Source organism: Equus przewalskii, chromosome 30 (genome assembly GCF_037783145.1).
Source record: "Equus przewalskii isolate Varuska chromosome 30, EquPr2, whole genome shotgun sequence".
In the NCBI taxonomy this organism is placed as follows: Eukaryota; Metazoa; Chordata; class Mammalia; order Perissodactyla; family Equidae; genus Equus; species Equus przewalskii.
In genome coordinates, this window is record NC_091860.1 from 7,255,613 (window position 1) to 7,279,494 (window position 23,882).

Genomic DNA, 23,882 nt, shown 5'->3' on the forward strand with positions numbered 1-23,882 from the left:
AAGATCCCCAGTGGATGCCTGAAATGGTGGATAGTACCAACCCCTAGATCTACTATGTTTTTCCCTATATATACATACCTATAACAAAGTTTAATTTATAAATTAGGCACAGAAAGAGATTAACAACAATAACTTCTCTTTGGCATATCCAGATTGCCAGCATCATGACTCTTGCGCTTTGGGGCCATTACTAAGTAAAATAAAGGTTGCTTGGACACAAGCACTGTGATACCGCCACAGTTGATCTGATAACTGAGAGAGCTACTAAGTGACTAACTGGAGGACGGTGTACGTGGCCTGGATCCACTGGACAAAGAGATGATTCACGTCCTGGGCAGTACTGAACAGGATGGTGCGAGATTTCATCACCCTACTCAGAACAGCTGGCAATTTAAAACCTACGAATTGTTTATTTCTGGAATTTTCCATTTAATATTTTTGGACCACGGTTGACAGCAGGTAACTGAAACTGCAGAAAGCAAAACCACAGATAAGGGGGGACTACTGTATTTATCTCTTGGCTCTGCTTTCCTCTGTGTTGACGTCATTCCAAGGCAGATTCTACCCACGTGGTAAGAAAGATGACCGCCAGCAGCTCTGGAATTTTATCTCCCTTGCAGAGACCACTCCCCCTCAGCATCCCTATCAGTCTCTGAAAAAGGTTTCTGTCTGGCCCGATGGGTCACATGTCACCCTGTGCTGGGAGTGGTGTTGCAGGTGCCTAACTGACTGACCCTGCAGAATGACACAGAATGCAAGAGTAGTAAATCCTAAAAGGGAAGAAAAATCTGAGTCAGACGAAAGAGCAAGCAACACCTCCTGCTTAGGTCTTACTCTCATGGAATGAAAATGTTTTTCTCTGTGATATGCAATTGGCATCATAATGTATCTGTACACAAATCACCTAAAACTATGACAGGTATGACAGGTATTTCAATGTGTTTAAAGGAAGTTTCCCTGTTACACACACACACACTGACTCCAGCAAAAGTGTTAACTTAAAATTCATTTGAAAGGGTGCTGGGTAAGCATTTTCACAGACTGGAAGGCAAGCGTGACTTTCCCAGATATCAGATCAGGTCATTCTTTGTTCTTGAAGGACTGTTTGTAAGCTGTAAGAGAAACACTCCTTGGCTGGAAGAAGAGATGGGAGTTGGTTTGGGGGCTGTCTTGCTCACGGGCTATTTTTTAGACACTAAGCTCTTTCTTCGGCTTAGGACACAGAAGCAGGCTTTGCATGAAATGAATGAAACACAAATGAATTTCCTAAAGGGGGAAAAAAATCAAAGCCTCTGGATCTTGATATACAGTGTGGAGAGTACAGGTCAGGAGGAAAAAAAGAGGGTCATTCAAACAAAGATACCCAAGAGGCCCACAAATGTGTCTCATTTTGTGAGCATTACACATTTTGGGGAGGGGGAGGTTTGTTGCATATTGATTTATGCACCAGGCCACCAAATGTAACTCTCTGTGGGTTTTCTTTCTTTTTTTTTTTTTTAGGAAATGTGGTCATTACCTTTGAAGGAGAACGAAATCCAACCAGCCAGCTTTCAATCACGAAGCAACGAACTGTCCTGGCATGAGTTACCCAAATCCTTCCCCTCGCTGACCGCTTTGTACAATTACATCACCCTGAGGACAGCACGGGAGAGGGAAAAACGTAAGGTTTTAAAACATCAGCTTGGGGAGTGAGGAAGCAAATCCACCAGCAAAAGGGAGTTGCGGGCAGAGGATTTAAAGCTATCCTCAGGCCTCTGATCTTTCCATTACTTCGGAGATTGCGAATATATCTCCTGGGAGCCTTCTTGCCCTTATTAGGAAAGGAGAAGGCCCCAGGACTGGAGGGTGATGGAGACCAGAGGTTGTGATATTTAAAGGAAATAAATCCTTGCAGAAAAGAAGGCAAAAAAGGACCCCATTTACCCTGATAACTAAGAACTCCTGAGGCCTTTTACATTACTTAAGTTTGGATAAAATGTCTTCTCTATGAAAAACGTGCCTGCTATTGATAATGTTACTTTCTTAAAACAATGTTTGATTACTTAACTAAGAATGACTATATTCTTTTCAATGTTCATACAATACAGCATTATACTGAGTACGAAAAACAGCCATCTTTACTTCTTCCCTCCCATCCCTAGTCACAACGCCTCCCCCATGGAAGCCACAGCCAGAGTCTGGTGTGTAACTTCTCGACTTTTTTCCATGGAGTCACACACGTGCGTCCATGCGCACACAGACACATGCACACATACACAGGAAGTATATATATAAGATTAAACTGTATGTATTGTTTTGACCGTACTTTTCACGTGGTAATATATCATAAATCTTTCCACATCAGCGCTGTAAGTCTCCCTTATTCTCGTTTACTGCTACAGCGTGTTATGTAATATTGGATGTATCACAATTTATTTCCCTAACGATGGACGTTTAAACGGTTTCTAACTTTTTGCTATTATAAACAACGTTGCCTTGTAAATCTTTATCAATGCTTCTTTGTACACATGTGCAAAGAGTTCTTTCAGGTAGAAACAGAATCGGAAGTGACAGTTCAAAGAATATGGACATTTTTACTATTGATATACACTGTCAAATTCACCTCCAAAAGACTATACCATTTTATACTCCCTCAACATTGAAAGAAACAGAATTTTTTTAAATTTCCAATCTAATGGGTGAAACATGATCTATCATCATTACTTTGATCTTTGTTCACTATTTACTAACTTTTCATGTGTAAATTGGTCACTTTTATTTGAGTCAGTGACTTGACTATATTTTTGCCCATCTTTCTACTTTTTTTCTTTTTCTTATTTATTTGTATGAACACTTTATATATTGTGGACAATAATCTTCATTTACTGTGTAGCTTGAAAATACCCCAGATTGTTGCTCATGTTTTATATATTTCACTATATTAAAGCTTAAGATTTTTAATGTAGCTTTAAAAAAAACCTTTATCCTGTATGGTTTCTGTATTTCGTAGCTTGCTTAAAAAGACGATACTCATCTAAAATTTACAAAAATAGTTTTGCTGTTTTTTGCTAATACTTTTACAGTTTTTCTCTAGATTTAGCTCTTTAATCACATGAAATATGTTTTTATGTTTATAGTGAGATTGAAATTTCCTTTTCTTCTTATTGCCCTGACACTATTTATTGGATAGGTCATTGCTTCTTCATAATTTGAAGTGTTATCTTTATTTTATATACTAAATTCCTATGTAAACACACATGGATCCATTTAAAGTCTCTTTTGTTCCATTGATCTATTTCTCTATTCTTGTGTTAAGAACACACTGTTTTAATTACTACCATTTTAAAATGTTTTGATATAAAGTAGGATAGATCTCCTGTCACTGTTAACTCTCAAGAATCTTTTGATTAATCTGTGCATTTTCTATTCTCTATAAACTTTCAGATCAGCTTGTTAAGTTTCATAAAATATCTCCTTGTAATTTTTCTTTGGACTGCATTGAATTAACGGATTATCTTCAGAAAAACTGACGCCTTCACCATTTTGAGTGTACCATCCATTATGGTGTGTGTCTGTTTATTCAAGTTTTCTTTTGTTCTTCAATAAAATTTAATAGTTTTCTTCATTTTAGGTTTATTTCTAGATTTTTTTTTTACTATTGTAATTAAAATATTTTCATGACATCTTTTAATGGTTTATGGATAGCACATTGGATTACTAATTTTTTCATCTATTCATTCAGCAAATATTTGTTAAATGCTCACTATGTGGGGCTCTGTGCAATCCTCAATGTCTACTGTAGGTGTACAGGCAGATTATCGATTTTAGCATTGTTAAAAGATAAACTGAGGCATATTAAAAATTTTAAGACTTTATTTGAGCAAAAATCAATTCAAATCAGGCAGCGCCAAAGCAGAAGTGGTTAGGAGCAATCCACCAACAGGAGCTGGAGGAAACACTTATGGAGAAGATGCAGAAGCAAAACAAGGAAACTATTTGATTGGCTATAGCTTAAGCAGTCGCCTTATCTGGAAAACCCTCGGTGGGCTGTCTGTGATTGGCTGTCCCTAGGTTTCAATTTCTTAACCCCGACGCATTTACAGGCTTAAGTTCTGGTTTGCTCACCAGGGTTGCTAAGGCTCTAGAGTCACCTCAGTCGAATGGCCTCCTTGTTTAATTAGCTTAACATTGTCTTAATCTCTATATGACAAGAGCCAGGATGAAATATCAGTGAATAGATTTTAATAAGCAAGACTAGATGGACACATAGGCCAGAAAGTTTAAAGGAAAAGCAAAGTGCTTAGAAAAACTTCTTGAGTCTATTTTCCACCCCATTTCTGACGTCTTCTATATAGAATCACATGGGAGAAATTTCTTCACTACTGAGTGGTAGGAAAAGCTTCGCTTTCCCTGTGGTCATGTGCTTCTTCCTCCCAAAGAACCAAAAGTACACAACTGCATATATCCCCCCGCCCCCCGGCCTTTTTTCTAGATTGGATGCCCAAAGGTCCAGCATGGACGTGCTCAGTCAACCACAGCGACTGTGCATTGTCCCTATTCTTTTCTCCCCACCTACCTGGTCTAGTGTTCCCTTTCATTTATGTTTTTAATTTGTATTTGCTATAAATTGCGTCATGTCCTGGGAAGCAAGGCAAGGAAAAAAGAGAAAATATTTCTAACCATCTAGGACACTAGTTCATAGAAAACTGGATTTAGGGGGATCTTCCCTTCACATCCCAAGACTCTGGAGGACAAGGCCAGTGAGCTCTGCTCCCTCCTGCCCCCAGCCCAGGCGCAGGAGACCGTGCTGTTCTGTACCAACCACCGGCCTTTCTGCCCCGGGGCTGTCCTCTTTCCCCAAGTCAACTCTGGCTTCTCAGCCAGCAGCTAAGTTCTTGTCAAGCCACAGAGGACACACGGGCCCTGAATCCTGTCATCACGGAGACAGCATTTTCTTGAGTTTCTTCTTTTTTTTTTTTTTTTTTTTTTGCTTTTCTGAGTGTCTGTAAGGAGCAAAGGGGGAGGACCCTTCTCTTGAGGCCCAAAACAGTTTTAAAAGTTGCGTGCTCATGGCAAACATTTTTCCTCACTCTGTTTATGTTACGGCCCCACGATTTTGAGTGACTCAGACGTCAAAAAACAATTCAGGTCTGGGGGAGGGGCCCCCTCCGGGGTTGTTGCTGTAATTTGGCGGGTCTTTATATTGTGAGGCATAAACGGCAGAAAATGCCAAAAGGAGCTGGGAGCCGGTGTCCTAAACTACAGGTTTGCATTTTTTCCATCTCTCTGCATTCCCTTCCCCATCTGCACCCTGCCATCCACACCCCACACCCCCCAGCTTAGCTTTTCTATTGCAAATGCTGAGGGACAGGATTTGAATGAAAGCAGAAGCCATTTCCTCTGCTCCCAACCCTGCAGACAACTGCATCACAATTTGAGATATTTTGCCCACTTACCACCAATTGTGAAATAAATGAGCTTATCTGATTTATGTAATTTGAGTAAAAGAAAACTCCAAAATAATAGATAAAAATAAAGAGGTTTACTGTTGTGCCCGTACAAAGGCTGCCACTAGATGAATAACTGGTCTTTAGATTTTATATCATTAGGCTTGAGCAAGAGGACAATGACAAAGGATTTACAAAAAAAGGGAATCAGGAGAACCTTTGCAACAGATTTTTGACCCTTGAATAATTCTGAAACCAGAAACTACTGGAGCCAAATTCCGCCAGAGACAGCGAGAAAAATGATTCTTTCACTATAAAAGTTTCTAAAAGAATCAACTAACAAATTTTGCACCAAAGTAGCTAAAAGAGAACTCTCCCATGGAGTTTATTGAATGACAGTCATTGTTACTTAAAACAGACTCCCGTGTTTGGTGCTGATTGCTGGGTGGTGTGGTTTTTCCTTTTTTTAAAACTGATGACGTCCAAGGTGGCATGGGAGGGGGGAAGTCCCCCTCCATCTTCATAATCATCCATATTTAAACTCTCACCGTCATAAAGAAATCCTTTTCTCCCTCAGCATCTTTATTCTTCAATAACATTTCACCTGACTACAAAAGTAGTACATGTACACAGTAGACGTTTTAGAAAAGACTGAAGATCATAGGGAAGAAAAATTCAAATCAGCAGTTTTTCCAGCACCCACCATTAGCCACTATTAACATTTTAGGGTTTAGTTTTCTAGTCTGCACTTTTCAATTTATTCATGCTCTTCACAAGAATGTGAACACGCCACTTTTGTGTTTTCACAAACCATTAAAAATCCTCACCATCATGGTTGCAATTAGACCGCATGACACATTGACCGTAATTCTTTCAACTCATACCCTCTTACAGGGCATTTGAGTTTTTCTTGGTGGCTCTTTCAAACGTGAAGTTCATGGTTAAAGACGCGAAGAATGTGAAGTCTAACTTAACTCACCCCAAAGTGACATTTCCACCTCTGTGACCATGAATCCTCCTGGGGCACAGACCTGATCGGGGAAAAAATGACAGGAAAATATTTTTCTTGGGGAGTTGGCTAAACTCAAATCTAGTGCCATTATTAAAATGTCAACAGCTAACTATTCATTGACTAAATATACATGGAAACAACCCGCCAAAAAGGAAAAGAAAAATCCTCTTTTGAACGCTCAACTTAAATCCTCCATGAAAGTATTCTTTTCCCCTTTCTCTAAAAAAAGAGGGAGGAAAACTCATTTGAACCTTTACATCCTTTTTTTGCAATGAATCCCAACATTTTAATGATCCCCTCAAATGTTGCCTCCTCCATAAAACTTGCACGGACTTCCACCTCTGCCATCCCCTGGCTGTGCTCCCCCCGCCACACCGGATCTGCTCTTGTCCTGTGGCAATCACCAGTTTCTGCCCTATTAGGGCTATCTTAAACAAACCCCTTTTTATGTTTTCTCCCGGTTTCCGTTCCGCAAGAGTCTTGTCTGATTCAACTTGGTAGCCCCACACAGTAGGCAGTCAATAAATATTTGTCGAATGAGTCTTTCAAGGCTTCTGGCCAGGGTCTCGGGGCTCCTTCTGCGTTTAGGTCTCTCACAGGCTGGAGGCCCCAGTTTAACAAAGCCAGGGCGAGGTCAGGGGGCCGCAAAGGCGGCTTTCAAGTTGAGTAATGAAAGGCGATGTTAATTACCGACATGGGCCATTTAGAAGGAAGAAAAATGCTATCTCTTATTAATTTTGCTGAAATGGACACACTCTTGTCAGTGGCTAATGGTTAACAAAGCCGTTCTTTTCTGAAGACAGAGCAGGAAAATTTCAGAAAAGGACCTGAGCGGACACAGCACAGAAACCAGCTTCCTGCCCCCACATGTCTGTGCAGCCAGAGATAACGTGTCTTAACTTTTGTTTTGTTTTGTTGTTCATGTATAAAGCTAGACGGAAAACCATCCATGAGAGGTTACAAAGTTCATTTGTACCAAGATGTTTACGACCGGCTTACAGGGAGCCTGGGTCACAAAAGCCACGCTCCCGCTAAGGACACAGGAATCAAGTTTACATTTTAATGGTGGGGAGGAGGGAGGTAGAAAGAGAAAAGAAATCAGCTTGTGGAATGGGAACTCCTCCTCCTGTTAGTGGGAAAGGCTAATTTAATCAAGAAGAAAGGGTTTGTGGAACAGGCCTCTCCCTCGATTTCGGCCTCCTGGATAATCTTGGGTGGAAGTTCGTAAATGCTCTCAGAAGCCCCGCGCTTTCCATCTGAAGGCTGGTTTTGGCAGCTGTGAACTACAAGTGGACCTATTTAAGCTGATCAGAGGAAACAGGCTGACAGTGAGCTGATTAGAAACCTCTTAGAGCCCCTTCTTTAAAGAGGGAAAGGAGTTCTTAACCTTTTTTTCCATCAGCTTTGGAGAGGCACCGGGAGTGGGTAATAAAGAAGAAAGGGGGGTGGGGGTGGGGGTGGGGGTGGGGGAGGGGGAGGAAAGCGTCCATTTTAGGACGCGAAGAAAAACAACCTCCTGGCCAGACCTTTGCCAACCTTCCTGTTCTTGTCAAGCTCTCCTTTGAGGGGCTGTTTGAAGATAACAGGAAAGGAAATAATGGAATGATATGGCAAGGACGAGCCAGGCTTAAAAAGACGAGTGCAAGCTGTTTCCTTGACCCGGGCTTATCTCAAGCCTGCCAAAAAATAACCATCTATCAGAGACCCATAAATAGGTTAGGAACATCAGAGTTTGGTAAAATGCTTCTTTTAACAATAAAACGATATCTGAGTTCATTTAGAAGGCAACATGACAGACATACTCGGCAGCCTCACACGGAATACACACAACACTGTGCTTTCGTCTCCAGGGAGGGACAGTGGGAGCGATGCCTCTCACAAAGCTGAATGTTTATGAGGAGTGACGAGTCCCATTTGAGAAATGTTATAAACATATTAACATTCACAGGGAACATTTCAAAACCTCTCTGGGGAAATACGAGTTGCTGACAACAATACAGATGGAGAAAAAGGTTCCACGCAAATTCTAAATAAATGACTAAGTTACATTTTTGCCATAAAGCCCTTATCAGAGGCAAAAAAAGTTCAGGTTGGGGATTTGCTTTCCAAACTGATAGCCCCCGGTTGACCTAAACTGGAGCAGGCAGGTGGGGGTGGGGAGCCGGAGCCCGTGAGAAGCAGCCTGGAACCCGATCCGCTTTGAAATGCTCACGAGTCTCCGGGTTGCCGCCTGTAGGAACAGAATCGCAGATTGGATCCCAGACCTTCCTTCAACTGAAAATGAAGTTTACAAATTAGCTTTGAATAAATATTATCCTTCCCGTCCCCAGTGAAGAGCCGAAGCCCCGAGTGAAGCCAAATTAGAAAAAGAGCAATTCAGCTCCTACATACCCAGAACCAAACCTCATCCGCCCTAACCTGGCATGCTGCTCCTACTCGGCCAAAATAGCGTGGTGATGTCATGCTTTTCATCGTCCCCCCAAAACAGCCACCCATCCCTCCTAAAAATAGTTCGATACAGTTCGAAGGGGAAAAAAGGGCGAGTCAAAAATATAAAGGTAAAAAGATTTTAACTTTAAGCTGGCAAGCAAGCAATAAAAGTCAATCTTTTCCTTCCTGTTTACTCAGCTCCCTGATTCTGTGCGTGTGTGGATGTGTGTGTCTGTTTCTCTCAAAATCCCTCTGAAACTTGTACAAGAAGGCAAGATCGTTTCCAAAATAATTTAATTTGTGCCGTCTTATTTCTGAAGCCTTCTCATTTTTGTAAAGTTGCCCTTTGTTCTTCAGCAGTGGGGTTGGGATTAACTGAATTCTTGTCTCGGAGCCCTCTGAAAAATGTCAGTGCGTTTGTAGGGAAGAGGGCCACAGTAAAGAGACTGTGCAACATCAGGAGCCTAGATCAATGATTGTCGATGCTGTTTGAGCCTCAGGCTTACACCTGTAAGGCTTTTAAAATATGGAAGGCTAGGACCCACTGGAGACCTGTTGAATCATTAAGGCCCAGGCATCTGCATTATTCAAAAGACACTCAGGAGACCACCATTGAGGACCTCTGACCAGACTCTCAAGACTGCGGATGAAGACTAGCATGCTAGAGAGCGGCTCACTGGCCCTCTCCCCACACCTAAGGGCTGTGCCTTGTCTCAGCTCTCACAGACACAGTAGAGGCCAGATATTCCGAGAGATGCACAACTTTAGAACACTCCTTAAAATAGCTTAGCATTTCTCCCTCACTTCCTTTGTTTCTCATAAATTGCTATAGATCGTCTTTGATCTCAGAGAAGGGCTCCCTATAAAAAGGAAACAAAGTAACTGAGTTGGAGAAAAACTTTACCCAAGAACCCAGTAAAAGATGAGTCAGGAGGACCCCTGCCAGAGGTGGAAGATTTAGTTCAGTGAGTCTTGACTAGAGGTAAGCAGAGGGAGGGCGCTGGGGAATCATTCATTGGGGCTGAACTAACCCATCGTTAGGAGACTGACATTCACCTGCTGGTTAAGTGAGAGAAAACCCAACTCAGAAAAGGTGATTTCTAATAATAATCTCTCTCTTTTTTAAGGACTTCTTGACTTTGTCAAAGTATTTCCACATCTATCTGTTTTTATAACAAATTCCGTAAACAACCATGTATTCATACCAGATCTATTAATTAAGCAACTTTTAATATTGCTGTCATTTCCTGACTTGAATAAGAGAAACATAGGAAATTTTTCATGAGATTAGGAAAATGATTTCTAAATACCAGCATGTTTATAATTTATTTTTTTAAGTTTTCACTTTATCCAGTCAAATAGCTGTCTGACTTACGGTAACAGCATGAAGTCTTTGGGCTACAATGGACCATGGGGGCGGGGCATGCTCAGACCCTCTCCTGGGCCATCCTGGCTGACCTTAAAGACACACGCCGTGGAGGGAGTTGCACACCCATTTATGGTTGTCTACACTCTGTTAGTGGACGTGCAGACTTGACACTTAATCACATACTTGGATCCTTGTGAAATTACCTTCTACTTTGTCTCCTTCAAATGAAGTATCTACTTCTTCTAAACTCTCCCAGCCACCATGGTCTCCAGCCTTTCAACACCCCTTTGGGGTCTCAGACACCCTCGAGTTCCATCAGACTCCTCCAGGAGCTCTGTGAAGTGACTGGGCTAGTAGAGAAAAGCACAAGACAGCATCCTGCAGACTACAAGTGACTTGGAAAATCGCAGGAAGGTGGGTTCCCTCTGTCAAAGGCCCACCACGGAGACCTCAACGGAGGAGGCAGGTCTGATCTGGGCTTTAAAGAAGGGTTAGGATGGAGGGAGGGGGCATTGGCTTTGTGGCAGGAAGTGTTCCAGGTTTGCCACACAGCAGCTCTGGGACAAGAGCAAACATGGGGTGGGGTGGGGTGCCACAGGGAGAAATAAAGCAATTAGAAGACTCTTCTTATGCAAGACATGGGTCTCTGGGAGACCCCCAGAAATCAAGTTGGAAGGAAAAGGTGGCTGAAAACCCAGTGAAGCTGAATGCCATGCTGAAGGCCTTGGAAATCATCCAAAAGGCAATTGAGAGGCCACTCCTAGTTTTTGAGGAAGAGAGTGACATTTAAGAGGTTTAAAGCGGCAGCACTGTGCAAGATGTATCCTATAAGGAATAAATTTGCAATCTGGGTTTGAGGCAAAAGGAGCTAACTGAGGTTTAGTGATAAGTATGTTACCCAAGACTGAGTCAAAACTCTTGATAAAGTCAAGCTGGATTAGGTCTGTCTCCTGCCTTTAACCGAGCAGGCCAATCAAGGTCTCCAAGAGAGAAACTTCCTCTGACCAGTCTTGTTTATGCAGCCAGGTGAGGTGTTATTCACAGTATCGCGTCTCTCAGAACACACGGGCACGCTGCTCTGATGACTGTTTCCCTCTTCGCACCGCCGGTAACTTTCTGACAGAACTACCTAAAAGTATTAAAATCACAGAATGTTAGGATTCGAGAACCTTAGGCACAGGGTGGTTCCTATTAGACATTAGCACACTGTTTTGCACTGAGAGCCCATCACATGCCCAGAGCTGTGCTGGAGGCAGGCGGTGGAATACAGTGGAAGCACCTCCCCACCGAGGACATGAGCTAGCCCAACTCCTTCGTTCTGCAGACGGGCAAATGGAGACGCAGAGACATTACGTGACATACTCCCAACCACACAAGTTTTGGAGAGCCGGGTTAAATAAGTAGGCAAATGGAAATACATGGGAGATTTCATTTATATTTATAAATAGATGAGAAACTCTATATTTGTAATCTCCCTGTATATTTCTATTATGTGTACATCTGTGTATGCTTGTAACTATATATATGTGTGTATGTGGAAAAGGTCTATGGTAAGTGAGACTATCAAAGAGTTAATAAGTGTACAACCTAATTTGGCATCCAGACAATGGAGATAGCAAAGCCTCCCTTTGATTCAGTTACTTACAGGAAAAATATTAATGATCTTTATCATTGGGCTCCCTGAGGAGACGCAGCCTGGGCACAGAAAGGGGTGGACTTTTAAGTAGCACTCTCATTTATTAACACGCCATGCTGCCCTGCAAGTACAAGTCACTACAAAGCATTCCACTCTCAGAACACGCTTTCCCATCCTGGGATGTTTTCACTTAGAACAGGCAAGAAGTGGTCGCATTCGGCACTGAGGGGCAGCCCTGCTGAGTTAGGCCGTGGGGTTTGTTTCCAAGCCTCCAAGCCTCTCCGGTCACAGGATTCCTGCGTGTTAGGCTTTATCTGCTGGAAGGGACCAGGCACTGACAATCTACAGAACAACCCCCCTTCTCCCAGAATAATGAGAAGATTTGAAAAGCCATTTAGTAATAACTCGATCAACCAATTTTCCTCACCAGTGGGCCTTAGTGAAATTGCCATAATTTCTCCCCTGGGTGGGAGTGTGTGCCTGCCGGGGACTCCAATGGCATCTGTGTGGCAAGATGCTCACACGGAGGGCTTGCCACTGACAGGGCTACAGCAGTGGCCCTGAAGGGCTTAGTGAAAATGGTTAATTTTGTTTTAGCAATGAGTGAGACCAAACCTAGAGGTGAAAAGACAATCAACAAAGCCACAATGTTGAGACTCCTGAAATGGAAAACAGCTGTCTCCAGGGGAAACTGCAGCTGCCCCCCGTACCACGGGCAACCATGTGGCAGCTACCCCTCCAGCCTCATTCCTCAGCAGAGGATTAGTGCTCATGAGAGAGAGAAAAACAGACACAGCTACAGAGAGACAGACTAAGTGGCTGACCAGGCTCCCTGGGAGGACAGCAAAGGCAAGCTGAGAAAGAGTCAAAGGAAGAAACACAGAAAAAGAAGACAGAGCAATTCTGGAGGAGAAACGCTATGAAGTTTGGTACTTTGAAACAACTCCGGCCCATGCACCATGGAAGAGAACAATCTGGAATTTGGTGATGGTGACCTCTTAAAGATCTTAGAGGAATCAATATAATTCCAGCCATATTCTAAAGAAGTTTGATCAGGTATAAAAAGGAGGCTTGGGCAGAGAGAGGCCACCTGGAGGAGGGTTCAACTGAAATGCATATGGTTTGGACGATTTTCAGCTGAAATGAAAATTTAGGCTTTCAAGGTATACTTAAGAGAGATTTTTTTAACCATTACAAAATATAGCTTAAAAAGAAAGGGAACAATTGCACCAAAAAAAGAGGAGGGGAGCACAAAGAAGGAAAATTGGGACAAGGGAACATGATGTAAAACTCAAGTGAGACTAGAAAATTTCCCCCAGGGAAGCACTGGTTTTAGTTTTTAATATTTGATAAATCTTTCCATATCAAAAGAGCTCTGAGTACAAAAAGTTTACAGAATCGGGAAGCGCTCAAGAATTTGAGAAAGTAATCTCTAATGTGGTCCCCGTCTTAGAAAAGAGAGACTAACTCCTAGACGCACAGACATCTCAAGCCAGGAAAAGGCCCTGTGTTAACCTCCCATCACAGAGTCAAGCCGGTGGGCCAGATCAGGGGCGCCCTGGCAGAGCAGAAACACGTTCCAGAATTAGATCTGTGCATACACAGCCTTGATTGTTGCCCATGCTGTCTCAGGATGAGGAGGAACAAGATGCATTTGTCCTTTTGTGACAAAAGGTCACAGAAACAAGGAGCCAGGGGTGAGGAAGGAATGGAGGAAAATTATATGTTTGAAGGAAGGAGATGGAGAGGCAGCAGAGATGAACATTAAAGAAAGGGGGGGAAAAAGAATATAATTCTAGAATTTCTAAATTACCCTTGGCTCAAGGGTCTGGTTTACCACTGAAACAGTATAATTATAAAGTTGGCTTAAAACAGACCAAGGATCCAGTTACTAATTTCTTACTAGCAATAGCATCAAAACCCTTTCTGCTGGTAGCCGGTCTCTTGACAAAAACCGTGTGTCTCCTCCGCGATGTGACCTATAGGGAGAGCTGGTTTTAATCAGGCGGATCTATAAAATGGTATGCAGTTGTGGTCTCGCTTCTCAGATGTCGATCCGAGCAGAGGAGAAAGTGAGGGTTGGAATTGTCAAAGTAACTAGGAAAAAAAAAACATTCTACATAAATGCTCCCTTGTCTTGTGGATGCAGTATATAGGCTGAGTTTGTCAGAAAATTCAGTGGGAACCCTCTGGTGGATTTGAGAAAAATGACCAGACACATTCCTGTTGTGTTCATGTTTTTGGACCAGATTCTGCTTGGCCTCAAAAAGGAAATTCTGGCCTGGTTACAGCCTTAAATGGGTGCTCCAATCCCCTGAACGTTCGCTGCAGAAATGCTCTCATTCTTACCCCATTTTAGTTAATAAGAACACCAGGCATCATAGGCACATGAGGCTCTCCTCCTGTTTACCTTGGCAATTAGATAGCCTGGGTTCAAAAGAAGATTGTTCATTTCTAAGGCACCAAATTCCCATTTGTAAAAACTTTTCCAGAATTTATATGTGGTAGGCATTTTTCTCCATTTAAACGATTACTTTTTATTTCCTGGGAAAATGTTAAATTGCAAATGTAGATTTAAAAAATAAATAAAATGCGGTAGCCCTTTTCAGAATCAAGATCCGAAGTTCTTTCCCAATATAAACTAATCAGTCAATGATTCCTCAGGATTAACAATCACCCCTTTTTAAATGCAAATCTCTGGTGGGAGGATTAAGTCACAGAGCCCACAGGAATTGGGCTGGGAGGGGAGGTGGTCTGGTGTAGAGAAGCCTGTGGAAAGATCATCTGTGGACGGCACGGAGGGTGGGGTGGCTGAGGACTGGAGGCTTGGGGAGACTGGGAGAGGAGACCCAGGAGAGAGAAGACCTTCATTCCGTTTTTCCTAGGCCTCATGTGGTGCTGAGTGTCTTGTAAGAAATTGCACATAATCTTGTCTCACCTTTGTATCAGTGGAGAGTCCTAGAACAGAGACCAGAAAAAAACAAAAACAAAAAAAAACCCTCATTGAGTCCATGAGGCATTCCCATGAAATAATATATAATTAAATAGTACCCACTCATTTTTTTTCAACAAATATATACCCACCATGTACCAGGAACTATCCTAGATATTAATGAGAAAAAAGGATTTTATGCCACACTAATGATATTACAACGTGCACCAGTAAAAGCAAAGTGCATTCAAGAGGTTGTAATGGGGAGATCAGAATTTATAATTCTAGGAGTGGCGTTTGAGCTAGGCCTTAAAGGATAACCAGAATTTTGTTGAATTGATGAGCTGATTGCGGCAGAGAGTGCTAGCTGATCATGAAAATCCACGATCTGCTTTTTCCTAAGAACACAGCTAGGCTATATTTCTCAGCCTCCTTTACAATTAAGGGTGGCCATGTGGCTGAGTTCCAGCCAAAAGAATGAGAGTAGAAAGAATGTGTCTCATTTTCAGTCCTGGCCATAAAGGTCTCCTTCAGGTACTCCTCAAAGCTCTTCTCTCTTTTCATCAGGTAGAGTGGACATGATCCCCAGGACCACCTCGGAAGCTGTCTATTAAAGATGGCAGGGCCTCAGCCAGTCTGGATTCCTGAGCGACTAAAGGGAGGAAGGCTATTTCACCAACATGTTCAAACACACAACGCTGTTAGGCGAGCAAAAATAAACTTCTATTATGTCCGATCCAATGTACATTTGTCTCTTTGTTGTGACAGTTGGTCTTCCTCACTAATAAAGTGCTAAAGGCACAGCACACGAGAAGTCATACAAGTGCTAAGGTATGTGGCACATTCAAGGAAGTTCAGGAGAGGCAATAAATGAGGTTGAAAAGGTGGCTAGGCCAGAGCATGAATGACATGCTAAGTTTGACTTTTTCCCATAGGCCAGTGGTTCTCAACCAGGGGCGAATTTGCACACCACCCCTCACCCCAGAGGGAACATTTGTCAATGTCTGGAGGCATTTCTGGTTGTTACACCAAGGTAGGGGGAGAGGAGGTGCTACCAACATCTGTAGGTAGAGGCCAAGGATGCCGCTAAACATCCTGCAATTCACAGGACAGTCCCCCACACCAAAGAATTATCTGGGGTAAATGTAAGCAGTACCAAGATTGAGAAACTCTGCTATAGACCATGGGGCACCAGCAACAATTCTTAAGAGGAGAGTACCATAATCATATTTGTGTTTTGGAGAAATAATTCTGACAGCAACAGAGAAGATTCATTGGCAAGGAGAGAGACAGGAGATGAGAAAGATAATTTCATCCTTTGTTTATCAAATACCTACTGTGCATTGGGCACTAGGGATACAAAGATGAATAAGTAATCTTCCAGCAAGGGAAATAATAATGAGTTTTATGGGACTTGGGGAACCGCAGACTGTGGCCTCAGGTCCCTATCTCCAGCATGCATCAGCGTCTATGGCCTTTTGTCAGCAGTTAGGAGCCCTCTAAGATAAAGCAAGAGAAGGTCCTGAACTAGCTCAGCGGTGTTAGAAATGGAAAAGAGGAACCTATTTCAGAAACATTCAGAAATTAAATAAACCAGACTGGGTTTATTGAGTGGATGTAGAAGTTGAGACAAGTGAAAGCCAGCTCTGAGATCTATATCCTGGGCAACTGAATGCATAGTGATGCTAACAAACAGAATGTAAGAACAAGAACTGACTTCGAGGACTGTATTTTTTTTTAAGACCTGTAAAAATCTGATATTCCTGTAACAGGTATAAGCAACTCACATAAGAAATACCAATGGACAATAAACATTTAAAAAGATGTCACTAGGGGTCGGCTCCGTGGCCGAGTGGTTAAGTTTGCACGCTCTGCTGCGGTGGCCCAGGGTTCGGATCCTGGGCGCGAACATGGCACCGCTCGTCAGGCCACGTTGAGGCGGTGTCCCACATCCCACAACTAGAAGGATGTGCAACTAAGATATACAACTGTGTAGAGGGGGCATTTGGGGAGATAAAGCAGGAAAAAAAAAAAAAGATTGGCAACAGTTGTTAGCCCAGGTGCCAATCTTAAAAAAAAAAAAAAGATGTCACTAGTAATCACAGAAATGGATATTAAATCAAGATCCTCTTTTGTACCCTTCAGATTGGCAAAAAAAAAGTTTTAATTATTAATATTCAATGTTAGCCCTGATATGGTGAATTCTCATACTGTGTGGGTAGATGGGTAAATTTATAAAAGCTTCCTAAAGGGAAAATTGATTATTGTCACTTGAAAAAAAAAGAAATATATATATATTTAAAATACATATAAATGGGGGCTGGCCCCGTGGCTGAGTAGTTAAGTTCATGCGCTCCGCTGCAGGTGGCCCAGTGTTTCGTTGGTTCAAATCCTGGGCGCAGACATGGCACTGCTCATCAAACCACCCGAGGCAGCATCCCACATACCACAACTAGAAGGACCCACACGAAGAATATACAACTATGTACTGGGGGGCTTGGGGAGAAAAAGGAAAAAAAAAATGCATACAAATGCTCTGTAATCCTGCAATTTCACTTCTAGGAATAAATTCTAAGGAAATGATCACATGACTATTAAAAAGAAATATGCATTCCCCAAACATTTAATGTAGTGTTGTTTATATTACATTGGAAACAAATACCCACAAATAGGGAACTGGTTAAGTAAATTATGGTATTTTTGAACTAATGGAATAGTATGCAGTCACTAAAAACTATAAAATATTTATTGAATGGAAAGATATTAATAATATTAACAAATTATCAATATTAAAGTGACCAAAATCAACCTGTATAGTAGGATGCCATATAGAGAGACAGAGGGAGATACACATATAAAAAGAATAGAAAATTTTAATTGGTAGATAAAAGGCAATAATGGTTGCCTCTGGAGGATGGGTTGTATGTGGTCTTACACTTCTTGGTGAAAGTGCATGGGATTTTCACTTTTCAGTTATACATTTTATTGTCTCATTATTTTATGATCATTTTTCTCTTTAATGCAACAGAAATAGCACAAGTCCTTGAAAATGTACATAAGATCCCACACGCCCCACAAAGAAACAAAAACAAAAGATGATGGCTTCTTGAACTCTTTGCATTTAAAGTGTTAGCTATAAAAATATTTCTGAGAAAGGGCAACCACATGTGCTCGACTTCCTATGACAATCCTGGGTTATGCCTGCTGTCCTGGCATAGTTCTTAAAACTGTCCACTTCCACTGTCACAGGGTCCTGGTTGGAGGATAAATTATATGGTCATTCTGTTCAAAGGGGAAATCTACAAATGCATTATTGCCTAAATTTTATCCTTCTAAACGGTTTTTCCAATCTTCCAGAAGTTCTGTTTGCAGCCCCAGACCTCTCAACCTTGCTTCTCTCATCATTTTGCGAATTATTTACAGAGAAAGAGACTCAGCTAAAACATCTTGCCCCTTTGACTTCCTCCAGCCAGCAGCTGAAGGAATTTGTCTTACTCTTTACTGAAGACTAAATTGTATCATTAATGCTTTCTTCTAAATCCTGTTATTTTGACTTTTTGACTCACTTTGCGCCCTCTGATGTATAAAGTAACATCAGTTTCCACAATGAACGACTGTATTTGTTCACCAGAAATTCTTTCTGTTCCTTAGACTTCTTTTCAGTTTCCTAATGGTTATGTGTTTGAAAAATTGCCTGGCACAGTTTGAGTTTAATGCAAGCATTTAGACATACTTTCGCTACAAAGCTTATCAGTTAGTTACTTAACCTTTATGAATAGGTTAAATATTTTCCACAGTATTTATATAAATATGATACCTGGTTTCAAGCAAAACCTAAGAAAAAGGAAGTTATTCTTTACTTAAATTACTCCTGTTTCTTTTCGTTTTTATCTTTTCCCCGTCTTTATGACCGCTTGACTAAGAAAGAAATTCACAAGGCAGATGTGGAAATGTCACGTTATAAATACAAGAATGAGCCAGTATACTCTTGTTGTCCTTGTTTTAAGTAAAGAAAAGGTAACTATTCCTCCAGGATGTATGCTTTGGCCATGAAATTGAGGTCTAAAATCAAGTCAAAGGGCTATGTCAAGTTAAAAAAAAAAAAAAGAAAAATCCTGGAAATAAAACAATCTATGTGTTAAATGCAGAGTGATGATGCTGTGGCTTGTGCGATACACAAAAAGCATCCTAGCGTGTTCTCAATTCCTAACAAAGCGTTCCTTGTTTCCACATGTCCCCAAGGCTCCAAGCACACATGGGCTAAAACTCTCTGCCAATGAAGAAACGCTCTGCTAAGTGCTTCATTCATTCCCACATGCTATATTTATTCACTTTTCAACAAAAAGTGGCATATTGAATACGTATTCCTGGAAATTCCTGAAATCCATTCATGAGCCCTTCAGCTGGTTTCTCATACACCTCTACATCCGAGGAGCCAACCCCAGCAACCCGAAGTCCCAGATGGCTCCATTATCAAATGCCTTAGGATACAGCAGCCAGGCCAGAAAAAGGCCTTTAGGCCAAGTCTATGTGATTGTAAGTACTCAGTGAGCCCCAGACATCACCTTTTAACTCTTAGTAAAACCCAGTTCCCTAACTATGACACCACCCAAATTATTGCCCTTGTCTGCGGACCCTATGCCTTCTGCTTCTATTTGTTTCCCTAAATTCAGAATGGAAGAAGATTAGACCCAGCACATGACTGACACGCTTTTGGGATCTGGGGCAGCCCCGGAAAGTAGGCAGGTGGAAGGGAGAAGCTTCAGGCAAAGGAGTCACCAGTTGGCAGCCTGACCCTCAAGCATTTCATGGAGCCCTTGAGACAATGTGCCATTCAGAGGGCATGCAGCAAAGACCTTGACAACTCAAGTGCCACTTTGCACTTGAGCACGTTTTATATATCTCAGTAAACAGGACAGAAAGTCCCCATCGAAAATTGTACAGGTCCTAAAAGAAGGAGGACTAAAAACTTAAGCTTTTTTTAAATTATACTTTTTCATCTTAAAAAGTTCTAGTTAGGAAAGACTATGGTTCCAGTGCTTCTATTTACCAATAAAACCAGAGGCACCCTAAATATAACTAATAGTATGTGACATCTCAAAGAGGGTAGACTATCTGATGTCTGGAACAGAGATAGGCACATAGGGAGTAGCCAAAAAAAAAAAGTTTAGAGATCAATAAATTATCCAATGAACAAGACAAAGAAGGGACAATCTTAGTGTCATTATATAAATGTCTCCACGTGAAAAACACCAGGTTGGGCATTAGTAGATCCAGGTTTCAAGTCCTGCTCTGGGAGTCATTCGATGTATGACCTTGAACAAGTAATTTAATCGCTCTGGGTTTCTATTTCACATCTATGAAATGGACGTTGGATTTGATGAGCTCTGAAATCCTCCTCTTGCTTGAAAATTATATTGTTCTATAAAAAAACGGATTTTAAATTCAAACCTCAAGAAAACCCCTGTATACTTGCCAAGAACCGTGAAGTTCGCAGGGCTCAAGGATGGCTTTTTTCTGGTCTTCTAAGCTGGAGCTCACAGAGCTGTTTCTTAGATTCCCACCCTGGGGTGCCCAGGTGCTTAGCCATCCTGGAAAACGCCTGAAACTTTGGCAGTGACTGTTCTGGAGCTGAAGGAACCAAGGGTGCAAAACTAAGAAGAAATACTGTGATTTTCACTGAAAATTACCATATCCAAACAAAGCTAGTATTCACACTTTCTCCTTAGCTTGGAGTTCTTCCCTGGAAAAGAAAAATCGCCGGCAAAACAGCCTCTAATCATTAGGCTCCAGACCAAACCTTTCGGCAGCGATGAGGACGGGTCAGAGAGAGCCTGGGCTCTGCTTCCAGGGCCCCCAGCGCCCCCCACAACCCAGGGCTTGCTGTGGAGTTGCAAGGGGAGACAGGCAGGGCCACCTGAAGCCTTCTCCTGCCTGACCCGGCTCCACATCTGTGGGGAAGGAGAGCCGTCTCCTCCACTCTCCTCCTGCACAAACCACAGCTCCTCTGGTTCCATCCCTTAGATCCAGTCTTCACTCTGAAGCAACCAGAAAATGTGTTGTGTACAGAGATTGATTTAGAACAAGGAGAGGGGGTGATCTTCAATGAATCTAGAAAAAGGAACTGTCTTAAGCTCCAACAGAAGGCACCTGGGTTAAATATAATGGATATGCTTCGTGCACGTGAAGATTATGGAACAAACGATTGGGAAGTGAAGTGCTCCTGGGCAACTCCCAGAAGGCCTTGCAGATCTGGGGTCAACCTACATGTGTCAGGAAGGGTTGGAAGGCCTGGGATGGGGCACACAGTTCCTTAAGTTATCACCAAAATCAGTTAATGAAGTGGCGGAAGCAACCAACAGCAAGAAGATGCACAAGCCCTCTGCCCCGCAGATTCAACGAGGAGGAGAAACCCAGTGTCTCTGGTGTAAATTCGCCACAACATGATGGTGTTGGCAGCTGTCTTTTGGAGACCTGAGCATCCACTCCCCTTCTCCGGGGCGCACAGACTTAGGACAGGGTGAGCCACATGTGTGGCCTCCCACTTTGGAGCCAGGAGCTGACAGAGCGGATGTTTACTTTCCCTAGCACACCTGGCAGATGCAGAGCACTGGTGATGACCCAGGCTCAGCCAACCTGCTCCTGAGACTGAATCATGAGCAGGGATAGAGGAATGATGCCAGGCTATTATAGCAGGGACAGTCGGGGAAACGAGGCAACGGCTGACCGGGCTGTGCTAGTTATAAGATAGTTACTCATCTTCCTGCTTCTTTGAAGGTCCTTTGAAGCACCTGTGGATCCTGACCATTTCCAGGGAGCAAATCCCATGGATTCTGTGATCTCTGTTCCCTGATGTTTCCTCCTCCCCCACCCTCCACAGCCATATCTTCCATTAAATCCTCTTTGCTTGCGTCAGCCATAATCTTGTTCTATGGCTGCATCTCAGAGCCAGGCAGAGGGATTGCCCATGGGTGTTGCACTGGCATTGTGCTGCATAAAAGCACTCATCTTTAGACTCTCCAAAGGGACAGTCTTTTTAAAACAATCTAATCTAACAACAGTCTAATTTAAAACAAACGACCAGAGAGTGGTGTCTTACATGTGATGGGTAAATGACCAGATGTAGAAAGCAAAGAATCCCCAGATAAACACAGGGAGAAAGGGATGGGAGCCTCGTCTCTGAAAACAGCTGATTTTCTTGGTCAATCACAATAATAGCGACAATATAACCGATATTTATTGAGCTCTCACCACATGCTGGGCTCTATTCTAGAAGCTCTTCTTGCTGTCATCCTCAGAACAACTCGGTAAGGGCTTTTGCAATGAATACTCCCACCACACGGATGCGAAAACTGCAGCCTAGAGAGCTCCCCCCACTTCCCAAGGTCCCAGAGCTGGTCAGTGATGGAATCAAAATTCAAAGCCAGGCACTCTGATTCCAGACCCACATACTCAATCCTAAACCACTACCCCGCACAGCGTTCGAAAGTCTGGAGGCAAAAATACATGGGCATGAGGTCAACGGTGTCTGAAAATAAAGTACTTTCTTAATCGGGTGGCTCTACTAATGTCCTGTTTGGTTATTCATCCCCTCTCTTTTACATACTGCTTTTGTATGTGTTCTGAATTTCAGATACTGCTTGCGGCCACCTCTGCAACTAGAGGATGACTGGGAGAAACAGGAAGGGTGGCAAAGACAGTTGATGAACAATTCCTGCACCCTTATTCTGGGCTAACAATCCCACCTACAATATCCCTTCCATCCTCACATTGCCATGAACCCCCTCCTACTAGTGAGGAAGTGAAGCTCAGAGGAGCAAAGTAACTTGCCCGATTTCAGTGATCCAGTCAGATGGTCTGAATCCAGAGCCCTCTATTCCTTCCACTCTCAGAGGAAGAGACTGAGAGCAGGTGTGAAAGTGAGGAGGCCCAGAGCCCTCTGTCAGCTCTGCACAAGGTCATTGCTGGCAGAGCTGTATTATGACTTTCATGGGCCCTGGGCACTTTTGCTTTCATTGGCCTCTTGTTTCATTAAAAAAATAAAAAATTATATGATTGCATTGATATAAAGACAAATATATTAGCATTATATATTAAAACATTTTCTTTGACCTAAAAGTTCTTTTTTTTCTTCCAATTTTAAAAAAATTAAAGCATTGTTGCAGGCCACTAAAAGTATTGTGGGTCCCAGGCACTTCTGATGAAGATGTCAGCCTCGATGGCTGGTTGTACCTTAGGGTCCATTTTAGGAAGTACATTGTCTCCTTACGTTAAGGGAAGCTGAATCCCAGAAACAGTGGAATTCCTGAACCACACTCCTTGGGAGCAGTGAGTGGTGAGAATACAAAACAGAACAACCTCAAGCATTGTAATGAATATTCACATGCCCTGACAAATCCTTTGATGATGCCTAAATAAAATGCTTCTGTAGGTATGCTGGCCCAAATTGGTGACAAATGGTCTGATAAGTACCTTGAATGCTGGTGCCATCATCCAGCCCTGGGTAAATCCATTAATCGCTCTAAGGCTGTTCCCTCATTTGTAAAATGACATGATAAAAGTCTGTAACTCCGAGGCCTGCTGTGGGGACTAAATGAAGTGACACAGATGAAAAGCTCAGCACTGTACCTGACATATGGTAAACACTGGATAAACGTTAGCTAAAACTATTAGGACCACCATCCTTATCATGGCTGCTTCTGCTTCAGCACCATTCTGCTGTGGCTTCTCATGAAGACCACAGACCAAAATGGTCTAATTTGGAACTCACCTGGCGAACTCAAGAGGGCTGTGACCATATCTGTACTATCTCAGATGAAGACTTAAGGTCCAAGAATAAATATCTGACTCCACTGTTTGGACAGATTCATAAAATGATCAACAGAAGACGGAAGTGATTACAAAGCATACAAACAAGAAAGAAAATAAAGAAAAGCCCAGACAACAGAGCCACTGACTAATGCAGCTATGGCTCAAGGAGAAAACATTCTCTGTGGAAAACATGACTCAGCGTTGTATAAATGAGGGTGCTCAGGCCCCCTATACATAACACACAGAAACAAGGACAGACACAACAC